At 40.6% G+C, this 23,821-nt stretch overlaps 2 long non-coding RNA genes across 2 annotated transcripts in view; one reads left to right on the forward strand and one right to left on the reverse strand.

Moving 5' to 3' along the window:
* The window catches only part of LOC129524563 (uncharacterized), a 332,901-nt gene that overhangs the window by 264,896 nt on the left and 44,184 nt on the right, over window positions 1-23,821 (forward strand). Inside the window, exon 3 of the long non-coding RNA XR_008668378.2 lies at window positions 23,415-23,491. This is a non-coding gene — a long non-coding RNA (uncharacterized lncRNA). The remainder of the gene's footprint in view (window positions 1-23,414; window positions 23,492-23,821) is intronic.
* LOC129524564 (uncharacterized) lies at window positions 1,574-21,964 on the reverse strand. The gene is made up of 3 exons (XR_008668379.2): window positions 21,911-21,964; window positions 17,967-18,050; window positions 1,574-1,618 (listed from the first exon to the last, which is right to left on the reverse strand). It is a non-coding gene; the product is annotated as an uncharacterized lncRNA (long non-coding RNA).

The following is a 23,821-nucleotide window of genomic DNA, read 5'->3' on the forward strand; positions in this document are numbered from 1 at the left end:
GGACTCCAGGGAAGACTTTTGGGGATGATGAAGCCTCAAGGTGGAGGGAAAACAATAGAATGGGCAGAGAGGTGTCTGGTAAGAACTGTGTATGATATAACTACCTTAACCCCATAATTTATTGTTTAAACCAGAATGCCTAAGAGGCAAATGGGGGGCTCTTTTATTAATAACCATAATGAATTACACTGAGACAACAGGCATAAATGGAGATTTTCCTAGCCAAACCATGACATATAAGGTCATTCTGGCTATAATCCCTGTTGTTATCATCCAAGAAATTCGTCAGTGAAAAACAATGTGATTTATCACTGCGTTTAGGACTGTGTGTATGTGTGGGAGGGAGGGATATAATGAAGCATTGAATCTGGCTTCCAGGTAGATATGGGGCAAAATCAGAGACCGTTCATGGTGATCTATTCACATTTGAGTAGCATGAATGAGAAAATTCAGGGCTACAGAGGAGATGATGTTCCAGTGTCACATCACAGGCTGATGGTTGAACCAGGCCTCAAACCCTTGATCTCTTTCTTTCTTTTTCCACTGTTCCACTCTGCCTCTTTGCATTAGTCAGGAAAATACCAGGATATGCAGCAGTGACAAATAAGCCCTGAAACATCGGGGATTTAATAAAATAAAAATGTATTTCTCACTTGTTTGAAGTATAATAGGTGACAAGTAGCCCTTTTAACCTACAAGGTGGTAATGGAGGGGAAGACTGTGGAATATTGCACATGGGATATTTTTTGGGTCAAGCATGGGAATGACATATGTATATATATATCTATATATCTATATCTATATCTATATATCTATATATATAAAATCTTTCTCTCTCTAGCACTGCTGTCTGCTTTCGATTAACCAGGACTCAGTCATGTGACCTGCATCCAAGTACAAGTAAGGGAAATGTGCTCCTTCTGTGTGTCCAGGAAGAGGAAATAATGTGGTGGACATAAAGCGTTTTCTTTGCACACTTTTTCAGAACTATGCTTTAACAATTGTGTAAGAAACTATATAAGTAAGATTGAAGTATCCATGAGTGCAGCAAAGTGTCCCCCACCCCCACTCCCATCCATTGCAGGAGACTGCATTAGTCTTCTTGGGCTGCTATAATAAAATACCTTAGACTGGGTGGCTTGAACAACAGACATTTATTTCTCACAGTTTTGGGGGCTGGGAAGTCAGAGATCAGAGTGCCAGCAGGGTCAAGTTCTGATGAGGGCCCCCTTCATGGCTTGCAGATGGCTGCCTTCTTGCTGCATCCTACATGGTGGAAAGACAGGGAGCAAGCTCTCTGGTCTCTTCTTATAAGGGAACTAAGGCCATCACAAGATCCTTCCCCTTATAACCTCATGTAAATCTAATTACCCCTAAAGGCCCTACCTCCAAATATCATCACATTGGAGGTTAGGGCTTCAACATACAAATTTTGGGGGGACACAAGCATTCAGTCCACAACAGATAGCTTCTTTCATTTCCTTCCTATGCCCAGGATACTCTGCAATTGGAACTATGCACATTTGGGTTGTGGCCCACCTGTGAATCTGGGAGCTGGGATCTCTGGTCATGTGTCTTCTTGATGCATCAGCTTCTTGAAATGCCTTCCTTTAGAGCTCTTGAAATAAGGAGGATGAAGGAAATTTATGAAGAGGGGTGTGAAATTTATGAAAAGTGATTACTATGGCACAAAGGGAGAGAGGTTGTCTGTTCATTTGTTTAACACATTTTTTGAGCACTAAATGCAAGACATTATTATAGAAGTAGAGACACAAGGGTGGACAATAATAAACATGCTTGCTGCATGTTTGAGAAAAACATCCTCAAGGATTTTTTTCTCTTAGTTGGCAACATATACATTATTTTTGTGTTTATTCGAATAATATCTAATTATGGGTTATAATTAGTGCTATGAAGAAAAGGTACTAGTCATATGAATGGGCACGATCGGGGCATCCAATCCAATTTGGGGTATGTAAAAACTTCCTGGAGCTAGTAATATTAGATTAGAGATCTGAAAGATAATTTGGAAGTAGAGTAGTAATTGATGATGTGGTCGATGATGATAATGATGATGGCATTTATTGAGACCTTACTATGTGTCAGGCTCTGTTTTATGTGCCTTGCATGTATTATCTTGATTATTTCATACAGCAGGGGTGTCCAATCTTTTGGCTTCCCTGGGCCACACTGGAAGAAGAATTGTCTTGGGCCACACATAAAATATGCTAACACTAGCGATTGCTGATGAGCTAAAAAAATTGCAAAATACCTCGTAATGTTTTAAGAAAGTTTACAAATTTGTGTTGGGCTGCATTCAAAGCCATCCTGGTCTGCGGGCCACGAGTTGGACAAGTTTGCCTTACAGTCATTCTACAATCTAGTTATTAATATTACCCCCTTTCTGTTTTGTTGTTGTTGTTGTTGTTTAAAGACAAAACTAGCTGGAGAAAAGAGAGTTGCATTTCCTACCAAAAAGGAACAAGTACAAAGACCCTGTGGTTGGAGAGAACATGGCATATGACACATTTGAGGAACTGAAGGAAAGTATTTGGAATTATGCTGTGTGCGATGCTAAAGGAAAAAGACTTCCTCCTTTCCCATCAAAGTGACAATGTGTTGGGGAGGGAGGAGAGAAGGAAATGTGGAAGTTTGTGTTTCGGTGTTAAATGTAATGGTCTATAAATTATACTTCCATGTAATATGAACTTATGGAAAATTTGATTTAAAGAGGTTGTGTCTGGATTCCTTGCAATGGTACTGCAAGATCTCAGAGAAATGTAGGCTTTTGGAAGATGTGTAAAACCCCAATTCCAAGAGAAGGGGACTCAGATTTTGCTAGTATTTTCCATCTTTTGAAGCTAAAAAGTTGGGTATGGGAGCTACTGAGGATTTTTAAAGAACAGAGTTTAAGGAGAATACTCCCACTCAACCTCATTTAAATCTGCAATGTGTATTGGGGAAGATAACAATTTTGTATAATACAGTGATAGCTTATCTAGTCTGGCTCAGCGTGTTTCACAGGAGGTTAATGGGAAAGACTTTCTCATCTCAGAAAATGATCAGCTCTCTTTGAAGTTAGAATTTGAGTCTCTATGCTAGGCAGCATTTTGTTTTCATTTCATTGATTTAGATGTGAAATGTTCTGGCATTTCTTCATTCTGCAGAGGAGGTTTGTTTCTTTGAAGCTGAGATGTATGTGTGCATAATTATATGTGTCACACACATATTGACACATGTCTACATATCTGATGGATCCATGTGTTCACTCATTTCTTAGCAAGTATTTATTTAACATCTGTTATATGCTACATTCTGTGAATGCTTCAGTGAGCTCACTAAATAAGGTTCCTGTTTCATGGCCATGGAGTTCACAATCTGAAGGTGCTTATAGACATAAGCAAAAAGATAAATGTAGAATTAAAAATGTTATTGACTACTAAGAAGAAAAACAATAGGTTGGTATGTATGAGGCAGAATAATCAGAGTGTCTACCTAAGAATGAGTGGTGTGTTTGGTAGCTTCTGTTTGTCCCAGCAGCCCCTTTTCCCACCCTTCCTCACCCTTCCTGGGAGCCTTTCTGCATCGACTGCTTTAAAGAGTTCCTCTGCGTCCAGTGGGGATTGGCCATTGAGATGGTGGGTGAAGAATGAGCCTGGGTTATTTACTTTCCTGGCTCTCTCCACGCCATATCTCTATTTGATTGAAACTCTCCACTGAAGGCCATCAATTCTCAATTCTTTAAGGTGGCCCTTACACTTACACTCTCCAGGTTCTGGTACATTCTCTTCCCTCCTGCTTCCGGCCTCCCCAGCTGATGGTAGCCATAGGGTACCACACTATCTCTTGTTGGTGTCCCTAAACCCTGTCCATAACTTTGTATATGGCTTCTTTGTGAACATTTTACCCCATTTGGAATATGACACCTGTTTCCTGCTGAGGCCCTGACTGATGTATATCCAAAAGGGTATTTTTGAGGATGTGGCTTTTAAGTTGAAGCCTGAAATGTCGGAAATTGTGGACCAGACAATTAATGGGAGGAAGTGGGTTTTAGAAGAAAGGAAGAATATGTATGAAGGCCCCCAGGACGGAAAGAACTTTGTATGTTCAAGGAACATACAGAGGAGGGACCTATATATAGGGACAAAGGGCAGGTGGTGCTGGATGAGGCTGGACAAGTGAATAAGCACAGCCACACCCAGCTTCGTAGATGCTGTTAGGGAGTATAAGCAGGATAATCAATGACACTGTGTTTAGCTGAGCTGAAAAGAATAGGGAAGACTTTCTGGAGGTGGTGGACTTTGAGTTGGACTTTAATGGACAGATAGAACTGTATTAGGCTGTGGTATTCAAAATAGCTGTTCTGAGATAAAAAATACCTGTGCTTGAATGTAAATCAATACATTACTTCTTCATCAAGGCAGCCTTGCAGTGGGCCACCTGGCATTCATAGGTAGGAGGTAGAGAAGAAGAGAGAGAAAGAGAAATTTGGTAAAGCAGGTGCAGTCAAACCAGATCACAGAAGGGTACAAATAGTAGGATAAGGAGTTGGGACTTTATGCTGTGGGCAATTGTGGGATATTGAATTTTCTTTTTAGAAGAATGGCAAGATTAGAACTATAGTTAGAAAGATAATCTAGCATGATGTCACGGCTGGGTAGATCCAAGGGAGGAAAGTGTGGGGCAGTGATCAGAAACACTGTGGAAGTTCAGGTCTCTCTTTTGTGGTTTCATTAATTTAACAAGATTTGTTTTATCTTTGAAATGATGGCTGTGGCCTAAAATGTGCTATTATTTATTGTCATCTTCCCATGCTAATTTTTGGTGATGATGCTGACTTTTGATGAACAAAGCCAGGAGTCTTCAATAAAATAAAACAGAAGTCTTGAGAACAAAAGTCAGTTGTGGTCTTCTAATTTTTAGCATATTTATTTATTTATTTTTGGAAGTGAGGAGAGTGTCTATTCTGTAAATGTTGACTTGGGCAAAATATGAAATTTTACACAGACCTATCACTTTCAGAATAATGTCAAAAGGATCACGCAGAGAAATTTGGTGAATTATCAGCAGGTTAGTTGTAGATAAAAGACAGCAGGCTGGGCGCGGTGTGGCTCATGCCTGCAATCCCAGCACTTTGGGAGGCTGAGGCAGGCGGATCACGAGGTCAGGAGATTAAGATCATCCCGGCCAACATGGTGAAGCCCCGTCTCTCTAAAAAATCCAAAAAAAAAAATCAGCCGGGCATGGTGCCGCACGCCTGTAGTCCCAGCTACTCGGGAGGCTGAGGCAGGAGAATTGCTTGAACCTGGGAGGCGGAGGCTACAGTGAGCTGAGATTGCACCACTGCACTCCAGCCTCCTGGGCTACAGAGTGAGACTCCATCTCAAAAAAACAAAAAACAAAAAACAAAAAAAAACAACAAAAAAGAAACACCACAGCAATTACTTTTACTATAAAGGCTGCAAATAAGATTTATAGAAGAGAAAGGGGTGAGGTGGAGAAGAAGAAAACAACTGCAGGCAGTCTAGGGAAAAAGTGAATCTCATGTGCACATATTCTGGGTAAACTGATTAGCTGGTATCAAGTAAATATTTCAGGGTGGACAGTATTTCTTTGAGAAGACAGGCTAGAGATGTCAAGGGGAACCGTTCCCATTGTTTATGGATTCTCTGGAAAGCCTGGAGAGTCTGGCTGAGGCACACATGTGATGGGCTTCTTCTCTGTCTTCCTGTGTCCTTGCCGCAGTACCTTCACCACTTTCTTCATCAGAACTTCTCAGCTATCAAACTGATGTTATCAAAGTGATGGGAGTAACATAGTCCTGAGCATAGTGTAGGTGCTCAATAATGCTCTTTAAAACACATGCACTTATGGGCACACACAAATTGGAGTGGTGACAAATGCCTAGTCACACGTCAAAGAAGCCTGTAGAGCAAGCATGTCCAACCTACAGCCCGCAGGCTGCATATGGCCCAGGACGGCTTTGAATGTGGCCCAACACCAATTTGTAAACTTTCTTAAAATTTTATGAGATTTTGTTGTGATTTCCTTTTTAAGCTCATCAGCTATCATAAGTTAGTGTATTTTATGTGTGGCCCAAGACAATTCTTCTTCTTCCAGGGAAGCCAAAAGATTGGACACCTCTGCTGTAGACGGTTCTGTTTGGTGACTGGCTTTAGTTAAGGGAATAGAGTTATCATCAGACCTGATGCTCCAGGCTCTTTCCCTCCCAGCTTTGTGTGTGATTCCTCTAGAATATACATCCATGCTTCGCTCACATCTGCCGTTAATAACCTGTCGATGGGATCTGTACTTTACGTGTTCTGTGATGTGAACATTTTGGACCTTTTTCATAGAATACTCTCCTATCTTAAGCCTGCATACATAATTACTATAATTTCTTTCTTTCTCTTTTTCTTTCTTTCTCTTTCTCTTTCTTTCTTTCTTTCTTTCTTTCTTTTTTTCTTTCTTTCTTTCTTTCTTTCTTTCTTTCTTTCTTTCTTTCTTTCTTTCTTTCTTTCTTTCTTTCTTTCTTTCTTTCTCTTTCTTTCTTCTTTTTTTTTTGAGACAGAGTCTTGCTCTATTGCCCAGGCTGGAGTGCAGTGGCATGATCTCAGCTTACTGCAACCTCCACCTCCCGGGTTCAAGTGATTCTCCTGCCTCAGCCTCCCGAGTAGCTGGGATTACAGCCACCCTTCACCGTGCCTGGCTAATTTTTGTATTTTTAGTAGAGATGGGGTTTCACCGTGTTGGCCAGGCTGGTCTCGAACTCCTGATCGCAGGTGATCTGCCCGCCTTGGCGTCCCAAAGTGCTGGGATTACAGGTGTGAGCCACTACGCCTGGCCTTAGTATATTTTCTGTAAGGCCAGACTCCAAAATCATTCTGAAGTCACTTCTTGAAGCCATTTCTTATTCCCTCCGTTCACAACAGTCTCCCTTCTCTAAATGCTTCTTAATAAATTTACCAACACATCTCCTATATATTTATTACTTTTGTCAATTCATTCAGTAAACATTTCTTGAAAGCCTACTCTGTTATTTAATGAATGTTTACTAAGTGCCTTTATTATTGTCATTTTTTTGAGACAGAGTCTCACTTTCTCGCCCAGGCTGGAGAGCAGTGGCACAGTCTCGGCTCATTGCTGACTCCGTGCCCCTGGGTTCAAGCAATTTTCCTGCATCAGCCTTCCGAGTAGCTGGGATTACCAGCGCCCACCACCATGCCTGGCTAATATTTGTATTTTTAGTAGAGATGGGGTTTTGCCATGTTGACCAGGCCGGTCTTGAACTCTTGACCTTAGGTGATCTGCCTGCCTTGGCCCCCTAAAGTGCTGGGATTACAGGCGTGAGCCACCACGCCTGGCCCTTTATTATTAAATATATTATTCCATTCATGACTTGAAGCCATTCTACAGATAGGGCTGTTATTGTCATTTTACAGATGAAGAAGCCTGCACTTGGGAAGATTATGTAGCTTTCTAGAGGCAGACAGCTAAGTGGGTTAGTAAGGTGACCAACCATTCTGATTTGCCCAGAACTGAGGGGTTTCAGCAATTGTGAACTTTCAGAGTCTTGGGCAAGCCAGAACGGTCAGTCAACTGACCTAGATTTGAACTTTGCTCTTTGCCAACTTTGACCTTAGGCAAATTTCTTCACCTCTCTGAATCTGTTATTTCATCTGCAAATTTTGGTCCTGAGAAAATTAAACAGATCATGTGCATACAATGATTAGCACAAAGGAACATCTCGAAAAGTAGCAGCTATTATTATCCTTAAAAGGCTTTGGGCTGTTAGTTATTTGGGAAGTTTATGCCTGGGATCTGTGCTTTCAGCAAATCTAAATATGTGTGGCCTGAAGTAGAGGTGACAGCCTCAGAGGCTGTTATCACGTTCTTTTCCTTTGCAACTATATAGAAGTTAGAGAGAAAGGAGAAAGCAGACATTTAACAAGCAATTATACAATTGCTTCATTAACTGACAATATTATGAAGAAACACTGGGTTTTCTGTAAACCTATGGAGGGAGATAGGAGTGTGACTGATCTGGGTAGTCCAGGAGTGTGACTGATCTGGGTAGTCCAGGAAGGCATCTCAGAGGAGGTGATTTTTACTAGCTCTGAAGGGCAAACAGCTGGGTGACTGTGAGTATGGAGGGTTTTAGGTGCTTTCAGTCAGAGGGAATAGCATTTAGAAAAACCCTGAGGCTGGAAGGAGCCTGGCATGATTGAGGGTCTGAAAGGTGGCTCTTGTGGCTGGAATACAGATAGAGAAGGAAAGGAGAGGCTGTAGTTTCTGGCTGTGATTCTGGACCCTCTGTGGGTCCTTGAATCAACCTGACTGTGCCAATGTCAGGGGTATTGTTTCATCATCACTACTATAATCTGCATGATCACAGCACTTGTCCATAGAGCTCTCACTATGTATCAGGCACAGTGGTAGGCACCTTCCATGCATTATTTTATAGGAACTTCCCAACAGCCCTGGGAGAATGGCATTGTTATCTTTGTTTTACTGATAAGGATACTGAAGTTCATGGAGTTCCTTGACTTGCCCAAGTCATACAGTTAGTGAGTAGAAGAAATGAGTTGGAAGCTAATTCCATTTTATTGTACAACCCCAGTCTCTTTATACCACACTCATTGCTTCTTCCAGTCCCCCTCTTCCTCCTCAACTCCAACACTCAGCAAAGTGCAAATTGGTATTTGCTCAGCGGATTATTGCTATGATTATTATTTTGGTCAGCAGATGGCAGGTTTAGGACATCACCTCCCCTAAAAGTCATACAAATAAGGAATAGGAAACAACAAAATAAGACATCCTGCATCATGAAATAGGCATCTACACTATAGGAAGATGAAATAGAATTGAGATAAGCTATTGGATGATGGATCCAAATGAATTACCTACAAATGAATATTCAAGGACAGAGTGAAATACTAAGGTAAATCTGTCGTCTTTGAGTGACATCACTTTGGCCACTGGATGTCACACAAAAAGTTCCACACCCAAATCCTGGCTTATGCATTCAGATGTTTAAGAGCTGCTTCACTAATTTACTGTGAACACTTTGTCATATGTAATTGGATATAACATATCACCTCCTTGGTTCATTGGCAGGACTAAATGAAAGCACTCATATGGAAATATAATGTTTGGATACATAAATGAATTTTGCTTTATTATTTTAACTTAGCCAGTGGTTCTCAAAATGTGGTCCAGAGACCCTTAAGTATCCTTGAAACATTTCGAATGAGCTCACGAGGTCAAAACTATTTTCACCGCAATACCAGCATGTTATGGTTCTTTTTCAGACTCATTCTCTCCTGTAAGTGGAGCTTTTCTGAGGTTGCATGATGTATGATATCTGCAACGGACTCAAGGAAGAAGCAGGTATGAGAATCCAGCTGTCTCATATTAAGCCAGAGATAGAAGAGATTTACAAAACTCTAAAACCAATGCTGCTCTTAGCATTTTTTTAAATGTTATTTTTTCATAAAAATATGTTAAACTATTTCTGTAACTCTTTACCTATTAATTTATTTTAAAATAATAACCCATTAATCCCACTGCAACAGGATTATTGCTGTTGTTTTAAAATAAATTAATAAGTACAGATTTTTTAAGTTTCTCAGTTTTTATTTCTAATAATATTCATAGATAAAGCCGTATGCACACAAGTTTTTTGGAGTCCTCAATTTTTAAAAGGCTACGGAGTTTTGAGACCAAAATGACTGAAAACTACTGACTACGTTAACGTTTTGGACACATTGTTGATTCCGTGCTGCCTACTCCCAGTGCAATAAAAGTAATTTGTAATTAATCCTTAGTAATTCTGACAAGAAAATGCCAACAGCAATGATGTGAAGGCATCCTGCTGCTTTTAAAGGAAGCAAGACTTAATATGCAGAGAGTTAAGAGCTATTTCACAAAAATAATTACATCTGGGTACACTTTAACCCAAGGGCATGGATTGCAAAATGTAATTAGAGCACATTTTCTCAAATATTAATTGCTATTTCTTTAATAGAGGAAAATCATATATTAATAGAAAAAAATAAAAAAGGAACTCCACCTCTCGGAATTTCACTATGCCAGGCTTCTGGCCAAGGGCATGTGATGGCTTCTTTTCAGCAGTCTTGAAGGGGTCTCCTCACAAGCAAAGCAATGCAACCTGCATTGTGATCCTGATTCTGCTATCAGCTTGCTGCTCTCCCTGGGTTCCATTTTCCTCATGGAGGTAGGGAGAGAGTATCTCTTGGGTCCTTCCTTGAGAGACTCATCTGTATTGACACATCTGAAACAGAATGAGGAGCGGATAAAGAGGGCATTTAGGAAGCCAATGCAGTGATGGCCAAGACCAAGACTTTGGATTTAGTCAAAGAGAGGCCCATAGGAGCCCAAGGAGAGATTGTAGGAAATCTTGCATCCAAAATTCCAGGAGGGATTAAGGGAAAGTAGTGGGTATGTATAAGGAGCAAAGTAGGAGTTTACTTGAGAAGAAGAAGCTGTCACATAGTTGATGAGAGCAGGCAATCCCTGAGTAGCACATGGCCACTTCCAAATCCAGCAAGGACATTGGGGAGGTCCCCTTGCTGGCTTATGTCTAAGCTTGACTTGTCATCCTACAGGAAACACATACAGTCCGGCTCCACTTTCTGACAGTACGGTAACTTCTTTTGTTAGGTTATGGACTGGAATCTGTTTATAGGCAAAAATCTTAAATGGAAGAAACATATGCCAAATGTTGGTCTCAGTCTTGCGACACATTCTTGTGTTTATGGCATCATCCAGTGACTCAGCGTTGCTTTTTGGATAGGGTACAAATGCTTCATGGTCTCTTTCCTGCTGTCTTTGCAAGTTTGCTCCTGAGGGCTTCTGCAGGCACACTCTCCCCTTCAGCTGATTGTAACCACTTCAGATCCTTTAAGTTCCAACGGAGCTCGCTCTCACACCCAAGCCTTTGCACATGCTGGTCTTTCTACCTGGAGGCCCATTCCCCTAAACTGGCTGACTGGCTAGCTTTCAAGTTCTCAGTTTAAATGTCATCTTCTTAGAACCACCTTCCCTGCAGACTAAAGTAAGCTTATAGTTTATCTACCTCCATTATTCTCTCTCATGGTACCTTGTTTTGGGGCTTCATAGTACCTATCATATTTTATAATTTTTGAGATTGAGTATTTTTGGAAATTAACTGCCACTTTATCAAGTTAAAAAACATGCTGAAGGTTTATAATGAAAACAGCAGTGCTCTGCCTATGAATCTCTACCTCACTTGGTCCTGCTCTCCAGAGAAATCACTTGGAACTGTGTTAGCTATCTCTTCTAATACATGCCTCAGTATTTCTAGCAAATATGCTTATATTGTTATATATTGATTTATTAATATTAGACTTCTACTGATTTTCTGCTATAAAAGGAAAATTTAGATCTTCTATACATCTCTTCATTTCTCCTCTTGCTTTAATATTCATTTCAAAATTTTTGGATAAATCCAAATCAGTGTTTATGTTTTTATGATTACACAGAAATTATTTGCAGAGTCCAAGTAGTATACTAGGATCATAGATTTTCTTGTCCAACTTTATACTTCCTGAAATTGCCTGTTTACCTCCAGTTGGTGGTGTTCGTTCTACATTTATTTTTATCTTTTTTTCACCCATTCCATCAGATCACTACTTAGTTTTTTCTTTTAAATCAGGCGTTGGCAAACTCTTTCTATAAAAGATCATATAGTAAATATTTTTAGACTTTTTGGTCCAGACAGCCTCTGTTGCAACTACTCAACTCAGCTGTTAAAGTCATGGGCAATATGCAACTGAGCTGCAGACAATATGTAAATGAATGGGGGCGGCTGGCCATGTTCCACAAAACCTTTATTTACAAAAGCAGGTGGTAGGCAGGATTTGGTCCACGGACTGCAGTTTGCCAACTCCTAATCAAAATGATAAAATAGACCAGATATTATTGTTTTGTAATGCTTTACTTTCCCAAAACCCTGTCCTAGAGCCCTTGCCTGCGTTGCTGTCTGTACTGGTGGTTCTCTTTGTGTCCTACCCTGCTGGCATCCTGGAACTTCCCCCACTGTTTTCCTGTTTTAGACCCCTTGTCTTTTGGGCCTCCGCACTTCCTCTTTCTTGTTTCATTCCTTGGTTTAGCTGGAGGATATTCTCAAGTAACTTCCTAAAAAAGAGGGTGTAAAAGGGAGGTAAATTTTCTGAGTCTCTCTATGTCTGGAAATGTCTATATGTTCCTCTTATGTCTTTTGATAGCTTAGCTAAGTAATGTATTCCAGATAAATTATTTTGTCAGAATTTTGAAGGCTTTCTTCAGTTATTTTCTGACTTCTAGCATTTCTGGCAGATGACTGATGGCCATTCTGATTCCTGTTTGTATATGATCTTGATCTTCTTCTCTCCTTGCCCCCAACACTTTGTCTGAGAGGTTTTAGGAACATGTCTTTATCCCTGGAGTTCTGGAATGCATGATCATGTACCCTGGCGTGATCATTTTCAATCTCATGTCTCACTTGTGTCCCAGTCTGTGTCTGATGTACGTGAGTCTGGAATTTCTTCAAAAGATTTCTCCAGATGCTAGCTTTCCTATCTTCTGTCTGTGGGGTTGCCATCAGGCTCTGTGGGGCCAAAGGAGGGAATCTACTGATTTAACTCTTCCTGCGTTCAAATGTGCGGCCTCGTATCTTGCTCCTTGCCTCTGTGGGCATCAGGTCTCTAACAGCCACACTTTGCAGGTATGTGTAGGGTGCATGAGAATGATTATGTTCAACATTCTCCTCTCCAGGCTCGTTAAGTTGAAGTTTTCTCAACTTTTCAATAAAGTTGATTATTACTCATTCCCTGTCTTTCAAAATTTGATTAAAATTTGTCATTTATACCTTAAAATAATTTTTTGGTTCATTTTATTGGGAGAAGAAAAAGATATAACTGCTTGTGACCTATCTGTTGTGTTTAACCAAAGTTCACAATTTGTCTATATGTATGTGTTTTTTCTTTTTTTTTGAAATGAAGTCTCACTCTGTCACCCTGGCTGGAGTGCAGTAGTGCAATCTTGGCTCACTGCAACGTCCAGTTCCCAGGTTCAAGCAGTTCTCATGCCTCAACCTCCCAAGTAGCTGAGACTACAGGCACCCACCACCACACCTGAATAATTTTTGTATTTTTAGTAGAAACGGGACTTTGCCATGTTGGCCAGGCTGTCTCGAACTCCTGACCTAAAGTAATCTGGCCTGCCTCGGCCTCCCAGAAAGCTGGGATTACAGGCATAAGCAACCACACCCAGCCTATGTATGTGTTTAGTGATCTAAAGCCTGTCTGCTTTCCTGCTAGGAAGAGGCTGTGTCTGTTTATTCACCCACTGTATCCGTCACACCTGGCTCCAAGTGGGTATTCTACAAATATTTGATAAATAAGGGACTACATATTGAGTGAAATGGTTTGAGGAAGAGGCCTCAGGTGGGAGCCCAAGGAGACGATGCTGGGAGACACTGATCCTGTTTTATGAAGAGCCTTGAGTACTCAGGGCAAGGAGAGTGAATTTTTTCCTGGTTGGGAGCTTGTTAGTATTTTTTCAGTGGTGGGAGAGGTGGTGATGGTAGGGTATTTTGATCAAAGCAATTTCAGAAATAATTTTTCTGGTTGTGGTATGAAGGCTAGTTTGAAAAGGGTATACATGTAGGAAATAAGATGCTATGAACCGACGAGAGCTTTTGAGAAAGGAAGAGTGGGATTGCAGAGAGTTTAGAGAAGAAAAATCAATAGGACTTTGGTTCTGATTTAATATAGGAGGTTAAAGGTGATTCTCAAAAACGCTTCCATCCGGGCATGGTGGCTGACACCTGTATTCCCAGCTCTTTGGGAGGCCAAGGTGGGCAGATTGCCTGAGCCCAGGAGTTAGAGACCAGCCTGGGCAACATGGTGAAATCCTATCTCTACAAAAAATACTGGTTAAGGACATGGTGGCACGTGCCTGTAGTCCCAGCTACTTGGGAGGCTGAGGTGGCAGAGTCACTTGAGCCTGGGGAGGTGGAGGCTGCAGTGAGCAGTGATCACACCACTGCACTCCAGCCTGGACAGCAGAGTGAAACCCCATCTCAAAAGCAAAATAGAACAAAACATGATGGTTGTCTTAGCAGAAAGAAAGAATGTGAAAGATTTTGGGGGGATGGGGGAGAATAGATAATGGTTTTCATTTGTCATACTTGAGGCAATAAAGGAACGTCCAAGTGGAAATGTTTAGCAGGCAGTTGGCTATATTAGAGGTGGCAAATGAAAACAGGTTAGAGAGGTGTTCTTGCAGAGAAATTCAAGAAGAGAATGACGTGAAGAAAGATGATTACTTGCTTAAGGTCATAAAGCTGATAATTGGCAGGGACCACACTGGAAGTCAGATCTGGCTAAACTCATGCCTCATGTTCAACCACAATAGTGTTCTGACTCTACAACTTTGTTGAGATGCAGCCAGAAGAACAGAGACTTAGCACTGGCCTTGGGGAATACTCACATTTAACAAGGCAAATGACTTCTTTTTTTTTTTTTTTTTTTTGAGACGGAGTCTGGCTCTGTCGCCCAGGCTGGAGTGCAGTGGCGCAATCTCAGCTCACTGCAAGCTCCGCCTCCCAGGTTCACGCCATTCTCCTGCCTCAGCCTCCCGAGTAGCTGGGACTACAGGCGCCCGCCACCACGCCCGGCTAATTTTTTTTTTTGTATTTTTAGTAGAGACGGGGTTTCACCGTGTTAGCCAGGATGGTCTCGATGGCAAATGACTTCTTAAGAATGAAGGTGCAAAATGCAATCGAAAGCTAATGAGGTATGAGGGGAGAATACTGATGCTCCAAGAATGCCCTAAAATCTGGACAGGAGGGTAGGACCTGGTACCTTGAGCCAGGCAGATTGGCTAGGCACATTTGGCTTTAGCGAGGACTGAAGTCTCCCACAGGCGCCTCCTGCTTTCACTCTGAGGACTTCTCCAAGACCATCAGTTGCACTTTCTTTTCATACACTTTCCATTCTGCCCACTGCTATGGTTCAAGCCAGAGAAAACTGTGGCCAAGTAGCAATTCTGAGAACATAAGCACGGCTGACATCCTGCCTGGTTTCTTCCACTCTTGCTCAGCCCAGAGCAGCCTGAGAGAATTTTTGGTGAAGTGGTGTTTGGGGATTTTCAGAAGTGCCCTTGCAGGGAAGGGCTCCTGGGCTCTTCTCTCCCCTAGAACCCCTCCCTGTCGCATGCCTTCGGGTTCATGGCATGGGCTGGGGGAGGAAGAGGAAGCAGACGCCATGAGAGTGGGGGCGTGGGCATGTAGGTTGTGAAACAATATGAGAAACCTCCAGAGCCAGCAAAGAAAGTTTTATTTTTGGAATTTGGAATTCAAAGTTTTTCACACTCAACATTTCTGTGACTAGCAGGTGAGATAAAAATCTATGTCATTCCACTGGTTTTCACCTTTGTTTTAAATTATCTGATTTTAAACAGAAATTATTATCGGTCTGATATTGTTTCCTTTTCTAAAATGTGGTTTAATTTCGTAAAGAGCCGAGTAGGACGGCAGAGCTGAATCATAGGAAATTCAGCATGCAAGCTCTACACCCATGATTACAAAACCGTGTTCTAGTAACCTTGGTGCTCTCCTTGAAAAAGCGTTCCTTAATCCTAGGTTTTTGTTTTCAACTAGGCAAATTTTCTCTTTGTTTGTTCTACCATATGATGTCTTTAATTTCATGCGAGAGAACTAATCGTGGATCCTGAGTTTGAATCCTACCTTCTCCTCTTCCTTCCTGGGTAACAGTGGGACAGTTACATAACCTCTGAGCCTTAGTTGTCTCCGTATAAATGCAAATAAGATGGACGACACACACACACACACACACACACACACACACAACTGGCACTTAGTAGGTGCTGAAATCTTCTTACTTCCTATCATTGAACAAGATTGGATAATATTTTTTTTTCCTTTTGGCGGTCACTGACTCACCAAAGAAAAAAGAAAAAAAATCAATTTACTGTATGTTGTTAAATCAAGAGAGACAATTGTGGGTGTTTGTGTTTTGGATCTTATTTTTAGACATTACAAAAATGTTCCATGCACTGGATTTTGAAATTAAGAATGAGGAAACATTATTTATATCTGAATCATAAATTACAACAAACGAAAATATTACACGTATGATTTCAGTTCTATATTACAGGTATTTAAAGGGAAGGGAGAGAGGGAAAAGGAAGGGAAGGAAAAAAGGGGAGGTAGCAAACACACAAAATTGGCAGAGATATGAAAGACATGGCAAAGGTAAGAGACAGTGGATGTAGGTGCCATTGTTTGCAGACAAATATTTTTGGTTTTCACCTAATTAACACTTGATCTATGGGTACTAGAGTTATGTATTTGCTGCTATAACTTCTCTTCGAAACCCATCTATTCATCCATTCATTTATCTGCCCCCCTTTCATTACTGTTTGATTTAATAAACAACTACTCAATATATCCTTTGTGTTTGGCCCTTTCCTAGGTGCTAGCAAGGCAAGAAATCAAGCCAACCTTGCTTTCCCAGAGCTCATAGTCTTGCAGGAGAGACAGACAAGTAAACAAATAGCAGCAGAGAATAATAAGTGACTGACTTGGATTTGGGGTGGTGGAAAGGCTTCATAGAGGAGGCAATTCTAAGCTAAGACAGTGTGGTGGGTAGTTAAGAGCACGGATGTTACAGGCAGATAGATATGGGTTTAATCCTGATTTACTAGTTGTGTGGCCTTGGTCAAGCTGTTTAACCTGAGTCCTCACTTCATATTTAAAAGGAGGATAAAACACAGAAACATAAAGTTTAGGCGAATTGTGATAATACACGTAAAAGCTTTGTATGTTGCTGGGCACACGATAGACCCTAAAATTGAAACCATGATTTTCATTTCAAGGTACTGGATCTTTAGTTTATTAGAGTCTTAGAGGCACTCTGGGAAAGTTGGATGGGGTTGAGAGAACGTGTCTCTGTGGAAAAGAATGGGTTATGTACTATTGCTGACTTTTCAACCCTTCTGTTGAAACTTTTCAAAAACTTTTCTGAATCACAGTAGCTTAAGTATCAATGTTGAAACTTTGCTTTGGGGTGCATTCCCCTCTGTATTTCCTAAGGTTGGAAGAAATCAAACCAAGGGTGGGAGATTGACTATCTTTATTGTAGATTACCTCTTGGTTAAAAGACCCTAAAGCATTAACTCCCGAGATTAACTCTAAAGCATTAACTTCCAAAGCTCTTTGGAAGGCCATCAGCAACACCTGCAGCACAAAGCTGTTGTCAAGCCTGTAATTATGAGTAGCACCAAGGGTACCAAATGGTGACGATATTCTAGATCTGGTTTCACTCTCTTAGCACAGACCCTTATATACAGGATGTAGACAGCAAGTAAAACCCTAAGATTAAAATAGAAATGGAAAGTAATCATTTTTTAACAAAGACCACTCTGAAGTTAGCAGTTTCTTCCATAGGAATAACATTAATCACTAGGGGATAGAAGTGTAATTCATATCAACTCATTGGCTCTCCAGTTTATAGTTGTTTCTTCTCATGTAATGGCCCCTGTAATGCAGTGGCCAGATTTCCTCGTTATCCTTGTGCCCATGGCCACAGTTGATTCTAAGGCAGTTGTTCTCAAACAGGAGTGTGCATCAGAATCTCCTTGTTAAAATAGAGTTCTGGATCCCATCACCAGTGTGTCTGACCCAGCAGGTCTAGGGTGGAGCTTGAGAAGTTTCATTTCAATAAGTTCCCAGGTAATGCTGATGCTGCTTATCTAGGGAGTGAGCCTTGAGAACCACTGACCTAGAAGAAGGTAACTGAGCTCTCTGTGTTCTTCCAATGCACCCACCACCTTCCATCCTCATCCCAACCCCACTTTTCACATGTTTTCCAGGTATATTTTCCATTGGTTACAAATACAATAATTTTAATACGTACTGGAGGGGAGCTTGTCTACAGCCTGGAGAAGAAAGGGAATCAAAGTGTGAGGGGGACATCAAGGTGTTCTCTAACGTCATAAATCTGTGTGTCAAAACAAGAATAGGAGGTAGATCTTTTCAACCTGCCAATTTTCCCTCCCTCAAAGGAAGACATTTTTAACAATTTTTAAATGTCTGAAAATAGGCAGCTTTTGGTTAGAGATGATATATTAAACAAATTCATTTATCCTTGCCCCTTCTTAAAAAACAACACAATGCTAGCAACTAAACTTTTGGCATAGTGTGCAGCATAAACCCTCAAGGACAAAAAGAAGGGTAGAAGGGATGATAAGAATATTGAAAATAAGAAAGCAGATAGGCAACTGTTCCAACTGGCTTCTGTAGACCTGGGAATTCTGAGCTGTAAGCAGCAGAAGCTGGAGAGCGAGGGGATTTGCACACCAGAGCCCCAGAAAAGTTCTGGATTCTGAAACTTCTGAATGAGGTAAAATTGGGCCTAAAAGGAGGAGTGACTGAGAATCTGTATAAAGAGCAAGAGAACTTCTAGGTCCACCCTACCCACTACATCAGGTGATGTCTTCTCCTTTGCCCTGGCATGTAGCTGGAGGTTTACTCTCAGAAGGCAGTGAATCAGAAGAGCTCTGGACTGGTGGACACCAGGCACAGTTGGAAGAAGGGGTACTTTATAGAAAATGGTTGGGGGATTAAATGAAAGTCAACATATGGAAACTTTACACTTTAGTCTTCTTCCCAACTTGAGCTCTGAGAATGTTGGCCTCCAAGTGTGTGCCTTCCAGATTAGTAGCATAATGCTGAGATTTTAGAAGGTACAATCTTCTAACAATCTGTAGCTATTTTCACAAAAAGACTGAGGGAGAATGGAAGGGGTTTGTGGTGCAAGAGAGGCCTGCAGAGGGTGTCCAAGTTGAGTTTAAAGTCAGCAATATTTACTGAGCAACTATTCTGTTCCAAATAACAAGCTGTGAGCTCAGATGATTCCCCAATAAGAAAGATTCAGTGTGCCCATCCCTCATTGAATTAGATGGGAAGGTTGGAGGAAGGAACAGTGCATACAGAGGGAGATGGTGGAGAAAAGACATGCTGAGTTTGTGGAACAACAAACAGTTCAGTATTGTTGGCATGGAAAGTATAGATGTGTAGGGAGTATGGGAGGGAGGGAGAGAGGCCTAAAAGATGCTGCTTTGCTTATGTCCCTCTCTTTCTTTGTATGTGTTCTGTCACAATGCATATTATTTTATATGCATCTATTTTGAATCTTCATAAATGTAATCCATTCTCATTTTTAACTTTTTTCATCAACGGCATTTTTTTTTTTTCGATGGAGTTTCACTCTTGTCACCCAGGCTGGAGTGCAGTGACACATTCTTGGTTCACTGCAACATCTGCCTCCCGGGTTCAAGCGATTCTCCCACCTCAGCCTCCCCAGTAGCTGGGATTACAGGTGCCTATTGGGGGAACCCACCCTCAATATTTCAACGTAGGTTCTTTCTATTTTCCATAAGTGTCGGCTGGCTGAGAAATAAAGAGTAAGAGTACAAAGAGAGGAATTTTATAGCTGGGCCGCTGGGGGTGACATCACATATCAGTAGGACTGTGATGCCCACCTGAGCCTTAAACAAGCAAGTTTTTATTAAGGGTTTTAAAAGGGGAGGGGGTGTAAGAACAGGGAGTAGATCACATGCTTCAAAGGGCAAAAAGCAGAACAAAGATCACATGCTTCTGAGGAAACAGGACAAAGGGTAAAAGGCAGAACTTCTGATAAGGGTCTAGGTTCAGTGGTGCGCATATTGTCTTGATAAACATCTTAATAGAAAACAGGATTCGAGGGCAGAGAATCGGTCTGATCAAAAGTTTACCAGGATGGAGTTTCCCAATCCTAGTAAGCCTGAGGGTACTGCAGGAGACCAGGGCGTATCTCAGTCCTTATCTAGACCGCATAGGACAGACATTCCCAGAGCGGCCGTTTATAGACCTCCCCCCCAGGAATGAATTCCTTTCCCAGAGTATTAATATTAATATCCCTTGCTAGGAAAATAATTTAGCGATATCTTCCCTACTTGCATATATGTTTACAGGCTCTCTGCAAGAAGAAAAATACGGCTCTTTTTGCCCAACCCCACAGTCAGTCAGACCTCATGGTTGTCTTCCCCTATTCCCTAAAAATCATTGTTATTCTGTTCTTTTTCAAGGTGCACTGATTTCATATTGTTCAAACACACATGTTTTACAATCAATTTGTACAGTTAACACAATTATCATAGTGGTCCTGAGGTGACGTACCTCCTCAGCTTATGAAGGTAACAGGATTAAGAGATTAAAGTAAGACAGGCATAAGAAATTATAAGTATTATTCAGGAACTGCTAAATGTCCATGAAATCTTCACAATTTATGTTCCTCTGCTGCGGCTCTAGCCGGTCCCTCCGTTCGGGGTCCCTGACTTCCTGCAACAGGTGTCTGCCACCATGCCTGGCTAATTTTTTTTAAATTTTTGGTTAAATACAAAGAGATGGGGTTTTGTCATGTCAGCCAGGCTGGTCTTGAACTCCTGACCTCAATTGATCTGCTTGCCTTGGCCTCCCAAAGTGCTGGGATTACAGGCATGAGCCACCATGCCTGGCCAAGGGAAATTTTTTTTTTTTAAAGATCCATTTGTGTTGCTATGAAAGTAATCTAAGCCATTTCTTTGAACTCATGCCTGATATTTTATGGTATTTTATGATGTGGCTTTACTGATTTTTACCTACTCATTCTTCCAGGCATGGTTGTCAAAGTTATTTTCCATCTCTCCCCTGACTCCCCAGCACTAGCTCCAAAAAAAGAAATGTAGCAATGGACATCCCCAGGAATGTCCTCTGATAAAACTATATGAGAATTCCTTGTGTTATATACCATGGAGAAAGACTGCTGCTGTGTGCATATGGAATGAGGCTAAATATTAACAGTTTGTCCTCTAGGATGGCTGCCTTCTGGGTGGTCCACCATGGAAATGGTGGCCATGATATTCCCCATTGCTGCTGATCTAGTTTTTTTTCACACAGTTTTAGATTTTTGGCTAGTGCAAATGTCATTTTCTCTGGGTCCAAAATATCATTTGCACTTCTCTAATTGCTAACGATTTTGAACATCTCTTCATAAACTTGTTAGCTTTTGAGGCTTTCTCATCTGTAAATTGACTGTTTATATCCTGTTACCATATTTCTATTAATATTGGGGCAGCTATCTATTTCTTCCTGATTTGCAAAATTTTCTTATATATTTTAGATATTAAGCACTTGTTGACTTTAGAGCTTAAAGATGTACTTTTTCAATCACTCATCTATTTGTTAACGTTGTCTTCTTCAACTTTAATTATCTTCTTCATTAAACAAAAATCCTTAGTTACAATATAATCAAATTTGTCAATTTTTTGTGGTTTGTGCTTTTGGAATTTTAGCTTTTGCATACCTAGGTTACAAAGACATTTTTCCATATTTTCTCCTACTAACTATAGTTTTAGCCTTCATATTTAGATTTTCAATTCTTTTAGAGTCCACCTTTTGCATGTGATGTTAGGTGGGGATTCAGATGTATTTTTCTCCACATAGTAAGTATATCAGTCAGACCTATTCAGAAAAATGCATGTCATTTTTAGTGTTTACAACAAAAGAAATTTAATGCAAGGACTTCGTTACATGAATGATGGTAGATCTGGTGAGTTAACCAGGAGATGCTGAGGTAACCCAGACCTTAGCAACAGCAAGAAGCCACTATCACTCTTAGGCTTAATAGTAAAGAACAGGAGGAGCCAATGTTACTGGAACTTGGGACTACTTGGTAGAATTGGAATTCATGAAGGAGTTTTTGGAGGGAATGGGAATGAACAAAGGGATGCCACTGCTGCCATAAATGTCATCAAATGCATGAAAAGTAGGAGAGAATACCCTGGATTATTTCTTCCTCTTTCTCTGCAGTCTTCTCCATTGCCTCCCGTTGGCCTCACTGGATGAAGGGCAGGTGACAGGAGAGACTAGGAATGTAGCCTGCAGCCTGCAGCCTGTGATATAAAGCAGAGGAGGGCAAGAACTGTATTTGGGGTCAAACAGGCCCAGGGTCAGCACAGTGGGCTGATATTTCCCAACATCATCTGCTAGAAACTACTCTTTCCCATTGATGTATGGTGTCACCTTTGTTATATATTAAGCCTTCAAATGTACATGAAGTCTATTGAGAATCTATCTGTAAATATAGACTAGATTCTAAATAGACTTCATGTATATTTGAAGACTTAATATGTAGACTCTAAATTAGAGTCTATTTCTAAACTCTCTATTCTGTTTGATTTGTCTATTTATCTGTTCTCATGCCAATTCTATTTTCTTTTAATTACTATGGCTTTATAGCATGTCGTATCTAGTAGGGGAAATCCCCTTTCTTTACTCCTCTTTTTTTAAGTCGACTTAAATATTCATGGACCTTTATTCCTCTATGTAAGTTTTTAGAATATTTCCATTTTTCAGCTCTTCTGTGTCTATTATTATTTTAAAGTTTTCCTCATGGAAGTCTTATGTATGTAGCAGCAGAAGAAAAAAGAAATATAAATAGTATACTGTCTCGGAAGTGAGAAGGGTCACTTTCACTCACATTTCTAGTCATAGTAAGTCACATAGTCACACTCAATTTCAAGAGGATGAGGAAGTGCAATGTTTCTGGTAGGAGAATTGGAAATCATTGGTGGAAAAGATTAATAGTGACCAAAGTCTGCTATTCTGGTCAGCAAATATTTAGTTCACTGACCTTCTTACATGCAAAAGACAATCATGCCACCCCAAGACAGAGAGAAAACACAACAGTTCATACAGTCTCTGGAATCAGCTAAAAGTCCAAAGTAGACTAAGGGATGCTAGGTGGCCTCTTTACTAGATCTGGATGTGCCTTCTCTCACTCTGGTAATTTGTAAACTAAAAGGAGGGGTTTTCTATGCTCCCCTTCTCACACACCTAATATACAGAGACCACAAAACCAAAATAACTCTTCCCATTGGAAAGGAAAAAGAGGGGAGATACATAACTAGGTGTATTCTTAATGAAATGAAAACATATATCCAACAAAAGCAATTGTACATAAATGTTCCTAGCAGCATTTTCTATAATGGCCAAACATAATGTTAATGTTTAACAAATGTTAAAAACATTATATTATGCTAAGTGAAAGAAGCCAGTCACAAAGTACCACATATTGTATGAATCCATTTATATGAAATGTAAGGATAAATGGGTGAATTGCATGGTATGTGAATTATGTTTCCATAAAGCTCTTAAGAAAACAAGCAAACAGACAAAAACAAAACAAAACAAACAATTATTGGTCTACTGCAGTTTAAATGAGACATATTTGGCTGGAGCATGACTGATTATATCAGAGCTGATGACTGCCTTTCAATTGCAGGTCCTGCCTCAAGATGTAGCCACCGAGTCTCAGGAAAAGAAAAATGACCTTGAGACTTGAGACGGCATAACCTGGTGGTGAGTCTCTGTGTCATATATGCTCACTTATGGCCCCACGGACCACTAGGGTTATCTTGTCATTAAATCTCCCTGACTTCATTCACAAACCCCACCCTTAATTATTTCCTCTGCTGGGGATAATCTTCAGTTATAAGCACACGTTATTACTATTATTATATTTTATTTTATTAGATGAGTAAGAAGTGTTTTACTGTTGAAAAATTGGGGCTGAATGTGATGGCTCATGCCTGTAACCATAGCACTTTGGGAGGCCAAGGTGGGAGGATTGCTTGAAGCCAGGAGTTTGAGACAAGCCTGGGCAACATAGCAAGACCCTATCTCTATAAA

Source organism: Gorilla gorilla, chromosome 13 (genome assembly GCF_029281585.2).
Source record: "Gorilla gorilla gorilla isolate KB3781 chromosome 13, NHGRI_mGorGor1-v2.1_pri, whole genome shotgun sequence".
NCBI classification, from domain to species: Eukaryota; Metazoa; Chordata; class Mammalia; order Primates; family Hominidae; genus Gorilla; species Gorilla gorilla.